Source organism: Amblyomma maculatum, chromosome 1 (genome assembly GCF_055883805.1).
Source record: "Amblyomma maculatum isolate TAMU_Amacu chromosome 1, ASM5588380v1, whole genome shotgun sequence".
Lineage (NCBI taxonomy): Eukaryota > Metazoa > Arthropoda > Arachnida > Ixodida > Ixodidae > Amblyomma > Amblyomma maculatum.
The window spans coordinates 376,632,005-376,640,445 of record NC_139344.1 but is presented as its reverse complement, the minus strand read 5'-3'; positions in this window follow the sequence as shown (position 1 = coordinate 376,640,445).

Here is an 8,441-nt window from a genome sequence, read left to right as displayed (position 1 = left end):
CTCCACTTCCATTCCTAAAGCTGTACCTTGTCGCTTTGGAGTACGTGTCGGTTGTTTGGAGTGGCACTTGTAAATCGAACTGGAACAAGGTTGACAGAGTACAGCAAAACATTTTACGGGTATTTCAATATCGCTTTCCTTGCTCAACTTCTTCCTCGTGCTCCACTAAGAGTACCCCACTAAATCTTCCTTCTCTTAACTGCCGTCATGTCAGAGTAGATAAAATTTTTCTGTACAAGCTCTTTCATGGTCACACTACGTGCCCTCAGCTCTTAGAGTACATCCTTCTGCGCGTTCCGCAAAATACCATGAGGGAATTCAGACCGTTTCAAGTTTCTCCGTTTTTTCATTCCTATTCTCCTCTTAACAGAATGCAGATGTTGTTTAACTCTTTTTGTCTTCACCTTGACATCTTCCAAAACTCGCTCTCTTCATTTATATTGGACGTTGGTAGCTTTGTATTCTAAACTGTGTTTATCACATATAACTTCCACTTTCTAGCCTAAGTATTGTATTTAATTTACTTCACGTTTTGCTTTTCACCTGTTCAGTGCTATTTAGAGTATCTTGTACTGCTTTTTATCCGTTTCTTATTTATATTTTAATTTTAAACCTTATTTTCGAATCTTACTGTCCCGCGTTCAATTCTATTTTTTTTTGTATTTCCCTGTATTTCTAGCCTGTGTTTTATGTATCACGCATTTGTCGCGCCTGGAATAGTCGTTTATTTTTTTTTATATTTCTCTTAATGTAATCAATATCAGTTATTAGTGTTTTTTTTTTCTGCATCGCTTTTTTTTTTTCGTGATGCGCTCTACAATTCTCTGACTGTGTATATAAGACATGCTACTAATTGATTTCTTTCTTTCTGTGACTTTTTTCGTCTCAGTTTCATTTCATGTGTTATTTGTTTCTTCTTTTCTGTTATATCTGTGTGTGTAAAACGTGTGTGTGCATTTTCATTTTTTTTTGCGCTGCAGCACAAAGACCACATGGTTGTTCCTGCGCACATTAAATAAATAAATAAATAAATAAATATTGGTTAATTGATTGATAGATAGAATGATTGATTGATTGATTGGTTGTGTGGGTACCCGATGTAGGGCTCCTCACATTCGACAGATGGCTGGGGCAGCCTATTAAGGTGCCCCATCGTGCATATATTGGACAGGTGTTGCCAGTCCCTGTAGACGAGCGTTTAGTTTTGCTCTCATTTATTCCCTCCAATAACGATATGGTACGGACTCTCGTTTAATAGGGGCATGTGAAATTTAGTCTTACCTTCATGTTCCCCAATATGGCCAATGTGGGTATTTTGGGTACACCAGGATCCAGTTGCCGCGATTGAGCCCGGGGGCTCAATACCAAACGCTAGTTTCCTGCACGTCATCCCGATCTAAAAAACCGCGCTGAAATTTCCATACCAGTACCAGGACTTGTGGGCTGGGCAGTGCGAGCTTCCCGCACCAATTCCATGTAGAGCACAGTAAACGCAGCTTATTTGTGTGTGTGTGTGTGTGTGTGTGTGTGTCAAGGCATGCTTGAATGGTGGCAGGCAGTTCAGCACAACTTGGTAAGATTGGTAAGTTATTCCTGAGCATGGTCGGTAAATTTACGCAATTCCCTTCATTTTGCACAAGTTAAGTTCGTGTTGGAGCCGTAACCTCGTAATGTTCTTGTCAGATAAATATTCTTAGACTTGATATATAAGCCATGTATGCATCTGGCATCCCCATTACAAATTAGAGAATTGAAAGAATGCATGTACAATATCAAGGCCGGGCCCCCCGACGTGTTCACCTCATACGGCCATTCTTTGAAAGAATGTGGCATTGCATTGGTTCCACCATTAGAGATTGTCATGTTTTTTCTTGCATAGAGCCCGGAAGTTTCTTGCATCAGTCTCCCTGTCCCCGATAAGACCGATATAAACATCAAGCACGCACGCCCCGTTTGCAGCCCCACAATGGCCAGTGACCAGCCTCAGTGGTTTGACGCGGGCAGCACCAATAGAGGTCGGCGAGTTATTTCCCGCACATAGCCCATATTTACGTTACACCTGCCATCAAATACCCCGCATGGGAATAATGTAGGCAGCATGTGTGTCCACTTTTTTTCCAGCCCCACCATGTCCGATGTGAAACCCACAGATAGCAGTTTTCTGTAGCAGTCTCAATTGGGTTTGACGAGGGTTTTAGACTTATGAAACCAACCTTTATGTTGTACTTGCCCTCAGTTGCCCGACGAAGGACCGACGCGAGATTTATGCTTGAAAGCGGTATGGGTTAGCCCTAGCAACGCTGTTATGAGACCCACGTAGCGTCCACAGGGGCAACACCCAGTTTGGGATGGCCATTTGGTCTCCATCAGAGGCCGACTAAATCCTAGAGCACCAGCCTTGCTTGCTCGTGTGGGAACACAGCCCCACATCGTGTGCCAACTAGGCGGGCCTAACAACAGTCTCTGGAAGATGAATATAGGTCCAAACTACAGGCTGCATGCCAGTTGGTAGTTCAGAGATATCCACCACAACGTACGTTACTAGAGCGAATTGACATAATACAACTGGCGAAATTGCACGAAGCGCTAGTCATAAAAAGAGTTGGGCAACATCACCGCCGAGAGAATATGTAGTATTTGAGTAACACACCCGAGCACCCGCATGCTTGGTTCCGTTCTCTCAACGGTAGGGTCCTCAAATAGCAGAAATATTGTCAAAACGTTAAAAGCGCACTTAAAGCCTGTCATTCTTGTCGCTTCTGTGGCACAATAGATTAACACTCCTTATTTCAAAGTGAAATATCTGTTCGAAAATCTGAGTGCAACTTTTCCTGATTTTTTTTTTTAATTCACAACAGTTAAATAAATTACTAACACCTTTCCTGGGGTGCGTTCCACTTTGGGTTGCATTCTGTGGTGTTTCTTATTCTTAACAGCCGCAAAACCAGTCCTAACAGAGCCAGGAGGTGAAAGTATAACAAGGGTACACTATGCAGTTACCTTCCCTGTAATCATTTTCTGCCTTCAGTGAGCGTACGCTACCTTCAGGTTGCGTACATAGACACCTTTCAACAACAATCGCCGTTTAACTCGCTGAGAGGCAACTAAGGAAGAGAAAGATGTTGCGGGACCCTACCGTTGAGGGAACAGATTTACGCCACCCATGACACTGATAGGTGGACAAGGAAACAAGCGGGAGCGCGGCCATACACAGCGTTAGAATAGTAACGTATATACATTTTTCTTGAATAAAGCCGAGATATGTTCATCTATTTCATCGAAAGGTTTCATTCAGAAAATGTAATGAAGCGCTGCTCTCGGACTGCAAAAAAAAAAAAAAAAAAATTAGCTGTGGCTTAGCTAAAATTAAGCTAAGATTAAGCAGAAGTACGAGAGGAACGTTTTTCGCTATCTCGAGCGAAAGTACGAGATAGCTCGTACTTCTGGCGTTTCAGCCGCCCGACTACCCTTGCGCTTTTCATATCTTCGCTGCTTTTTAGCCAACTCCCAAGGAAGGGCGGCAGCTCCTGACCCTACGGGACTAGCACGGTAGGTCAACGCCGCTTGCGGCGGGGGCTAGCCAGCCACTGATTTTTATCTGTTGTAGGCCGTCATTGCACCCGCCACCGCTTCGGTGGTGGTGGACGACGGCTGTTGTTGCGGCGCGCGTCTGTCTCTTCTTCTTTTTCTTTCTTCTCTATTTTCTCTTCTGTCCACACGAAGCAGCGGAGGTGGCTCAGCTGCAGAGCCAGTAGCAGGCCCGTGCATTTTCTTTTCCTTCTTCCTACAGCCCCAAGAACAACTCCCAAGCTACCACTTCTGGATCGGTGTTTCTGCGCCGTCCGACTGTTGCTTCTTCTCCTTCCATGGCGAATGTCTGCGTCTGTTCTATGAGCAAGCGCGCCTTATCGAAGAGGAGAAGCGGCGGCGCACATGCGCAGTAGCGCGCGGCGGCGGAGGAATGTCGCGCGACGGAGTTACATTGCTCTAGAATACAGCGGCGGCAGCGGTGACGGCGGTCACCTGCGCCATGCATGGCGTCACTCTGTTTCGCGCATGCGTAGAAATGGCAGATCAGGGGCTCCGGCTCACGCGAAGCGCGGTGTCGACGAGCTTAGTAAAGCTTTTCGCTTCAAAACAGGGAAGGGTGTTATATTACATTAATCATGTAGGAGACATTCCCTTCTGAACTACCGACTCATTTCGTTAATAAGCATTCCTAGCAAACTAACCGGACATATTTTGCATTCAAATATTTTCAACTTTCTCGAATCCAATTAGTTTTCCCTCCTGCTCAGCATGAATTCGGCGAACGTTGTTTTTGCGATACGCCACTCTTTCTTTTTAAACATTCCTTGCATGCGATTCTCGACAAAAATTTCAGGCTAATTTCAAATTTCTCGAGTTTCTCACCGTGTTTGAAAAAGTGTGGTTCAGGTGTCCACAGAAACAAGTGTGACAGATAATGTACCTTTCCCTTCCTGCGAACCAATTATTAAGGGTGAATCACGGACTAATTAAGCTTGCAGTTTCTGCCCTAAACATAGATAATAGCGTTCTAGCCAGGATACAATATTGTGCTTACCAACCCTTCGTAATACGTAACATTTAATGACTACGACCCCACCTCAACTGATTTACATCTGGTGTCGTCTACGATTCCGCACTGGGCTGCGCATTAATGACTTGCCTAATCGCGTTTCTTCTAGCATACACTTATACGCGGATGATTGTGATTATTACTAATTACTACTGCTCTGACCTGTATAACATCACTTTTTGGCACAATAAATGGCGAATGTATTTAAACCCTCGAAAGTGTGCTTTAATGAATGTTTCCAGACAGGATAGCACTACATCTGAATATTCCCTGGGCATTATTTCTATTAAATTGGTAACATCGTACCGGAATTGGAGCGTGTTTATATTCTCATCAACCTGGAAGCCGCATATATAACTAATTATTACCATCGCTAACTGCAAGTTAGGTCAGTTATGTCGAACTTTAAGCAATGCCCCGGTCTCTTTAAAACTACTACTTTATTAAACACTTGCTCTACCTAAATTTTAATTGGTCGCAGCCATTTGAGACCCTCACTACGCCACCCTCTGCACTGCATTAAAGCTCGTTCATAATAACGCAGCTCATTTATCGTTTCTAATTAAAACCGGACCACAAGTATTAGAGCAATGAAATCTAACTTTTCCTGACGTTCTCTAGCACAGCAAAGGAATTTTTTTTTCTAATGTCTTTTTCATAATTTTTACTATCACCAGTCACTGAACACACGTCTTATTAACTACACCCACTGATCGCTATTTTCGTGTCAATCACTACGACAAGGCATGACCCATTTTTCTTTTTCTTTTTTTTTTGTTATTTGAACACCTTTTCGTATTCTTTTATTCCTCGCACATTGAGAAACTGTAGCCACATTCCCACAGGCGTGGCCTGCATAGCGGTTTGTGCATATTATCATCAGATGCAATACCACGTGTTAGCTATACTTCTTGCTTCGCATTTTCTTCGTTTGTTTAAACACTTTCTCCATTTTGTCCTGTTTTTATGATTCGTATCTGCATTATTTCCTTCGCTCTTTGAGTATTGTATGTTTCAAAGCCAAACTGGGTATATCTGCCGCCATTTATCTATATTGCGTTTGTTTTTTGTTTCCCACTCCCCTCTATTATGCTTCAGCGCTTGAGGGTATGCGAAATAAATAAATAAATTCACAATGTTTTTTTGTTATGCAGAACACGAGCATAAGAATAAGCAAGATGATCGACTGAGCTGATTGGGCGAGCAGTTCAGCTTTCTCTAATGATCGGCGTGTACGGTCTCGGAGCGTGACTTGCTTAGGTCAGAGAATTCGGCGGTTAGAGAACAAACGCAGGACCTGTGTTCGAGATGGGAGAAACAGCACACGTCACTTAACCAACACGAATACATTAACCAATAAAATCAATATATAGCGATACCGTTGTATGCGTACTTCACTGTGGGGGCTTTCGAACTGTGCTGCGCGAAGTGTCTCGCCAGTTTGTTTACCACGCGGATAAACGAGGCCCCGATCCTCGTAATGAACACTGTTTTCACTGCACTCTGTTTTCATGCGAAAATAATACTTAACGAGATCTAACCGACTCTACCTTCTCAGGCTGCGTTGGCGGATTGGCAGGCGCTGCCAATTAAGGTTTCGCTATTAAGGTGGAAAGCTGAGATCAAAATCCAGCTTTCCAGTACCCTTGAATCCCTATGCATACACGCTTCCCCTAGACTGTCCAGGCGCGTCCGTACGACGTGGCTAAAGCGGGCCTTTATATCTAGGTGGCTCCTGACAATCTGAACAGCACGCATAACGATCTTCCTCACGAACATATCTGTGGTTGCTGATGGCGAAGACCGCGACATCTTTTGCGTCTACTATACTATAGAGCTACTATAGTCTGCCATAGTTGGAAATTTTTTGGCGCAAGGGTGGCCAAGGTCAAAGAGCGCCAGAAAAATGTTTGGCAATGTGATGTGTAAGATGAGGTGCAATCATTATTCGTTGTGTCAAAACAGACAATAAAATTCAGCGTAAACGGCTGGAATTGCAGGGTAAAATAAATTGAAATGGAAGATAATAGCAGAGCTTTTTGCACGAGTAAGAGGGCGAGGAGTTCCCTCGCACCGCGCTTGGATACACGCTAACTTGTTCGGTGCCAGCTAACCGCTTGCAACTAGTTATCCTGAAATGAAAAGAATTAAACTATACACTAATTAAAATTTCGGTCATATGTAAATAGTATATGATGTCGTCAAATGATCCATTGGGGTCATCCCCTATTAAATATGAAGGATGAAATGATATATAATACTAATAAAAGTTTCTAAAATGAGTGCGATGATTTACTTCATAAAATGAATACGTGAAGAGAACATCAACCACTGAAAGTGTGCAACTACAGTGCTCACACTGCGCTGGCTGTGTTCCTAAAAACAAGTAGTTGTGTGTGTCCAATTCGCAATCGTGAATGTAACACTTCATAAAACCAGTTATTGTTACGGCGATCCTCCCATTCTTTTATATTTTGTTTGACTAAATGCAATTTATTATTTTGCTCGGCGTTCCATTTTACCTGCCATTTGGACGTGATCGTTCGCTTAACTGTATTTTTATAGCCCTGACAGGGAATTTTCATTTTGTGCTCGTCGCTCCCGGCTGCGTTTCCTGTTATGGAGTCGGCAAACTCGCTTCCTGCAATACCGACACGACTTAGAACCCAGTAAAGGAGCACAATAAGGGCACACGAATCTGTGTAATTCACTTCGTGTTTATTTTTTTCCTTACTAATCATATCTAGCGCTGTTAATATACCATACAGCTCGGTCATGCCATACCATACACTTCTTTTTGAATTAATGGCGATGCCATGACCGGCTGAACCTTTCTGCGCGGCAGCTGCTCTAACGCGTTTATGTGTTTTGGAGCTATCTCTAGAATTTTTCGAAATGACTACTTATTTTAGACTTCCAAGAATTCGCTTTGAACTTTTTTTGAAGACAACTCTTCTATTGTATTTCGCAAGTGTAAAATTACATTGAAAAGGCATTTTCAACCATAGTGCAACGTCATTATCGTACAAAAACGGATATTCTAAGGGACGATTGAGTTCATATGATTCTGCTATCTGGTTTTGCCGGGCTCCTACGGTCGTTATGCTGTTTGGCTTGTTCTGCAAAATAGTACAAAATAGTATAATCATGCGTTTATTTTCAGAGATAGGTTTTCATGGGTGATTCGAGAGTGAAAATATCTTTTGTGCGTATGTCAGTGTTAAGTAAAGTCTTCGCGATATCAAAGGTGGTTAATAGCATTCCACGTATAGGTTCTCTATAGGCGACGTTCTGTATGCGCCCAAGGCAATTCTTAAGCCGGAACGATGTACAGGGTTTATATCATTTAAGGTGGATTTTCGGGCTGACCTATAAACGATACATCCATAGTCCTTCTTTGATAGTCGAAGTAAACAAACCCTATCAACACTCAGTGTCTTGTGGGATAAAATTTTAAGTATATTCGTTGCTTTTCGTGTACTCAGCTTCAGTTCTTGTGTGGTCCAAAATTTAGTTGCGTATCTAATATGATACCAATAAACTTTTCTTTTGTTTTAGCAAGCATGAGTTTCCCATCGATGCCAAGGGATGACTGTGGAAGCAGACCTCGCTTGTGTGAAAAACAGACTTAACTGGTTTTGCGGGAGAGAATCTAAACCCGTCTTCATTATCCCATATCGTAAGACGGTCGAAAGTTGTCTATGTGTCATGCACAGGTGGCAAATTTACATGACGCCAAACATACTTGTAAGTCGTCAAGGTATAGTGAGTAGTGTACATTAGGTGCAATTATATTCTTTACTGCGTTTAGTTTAGGGAAAGTAGCGCGACACTTAAAACT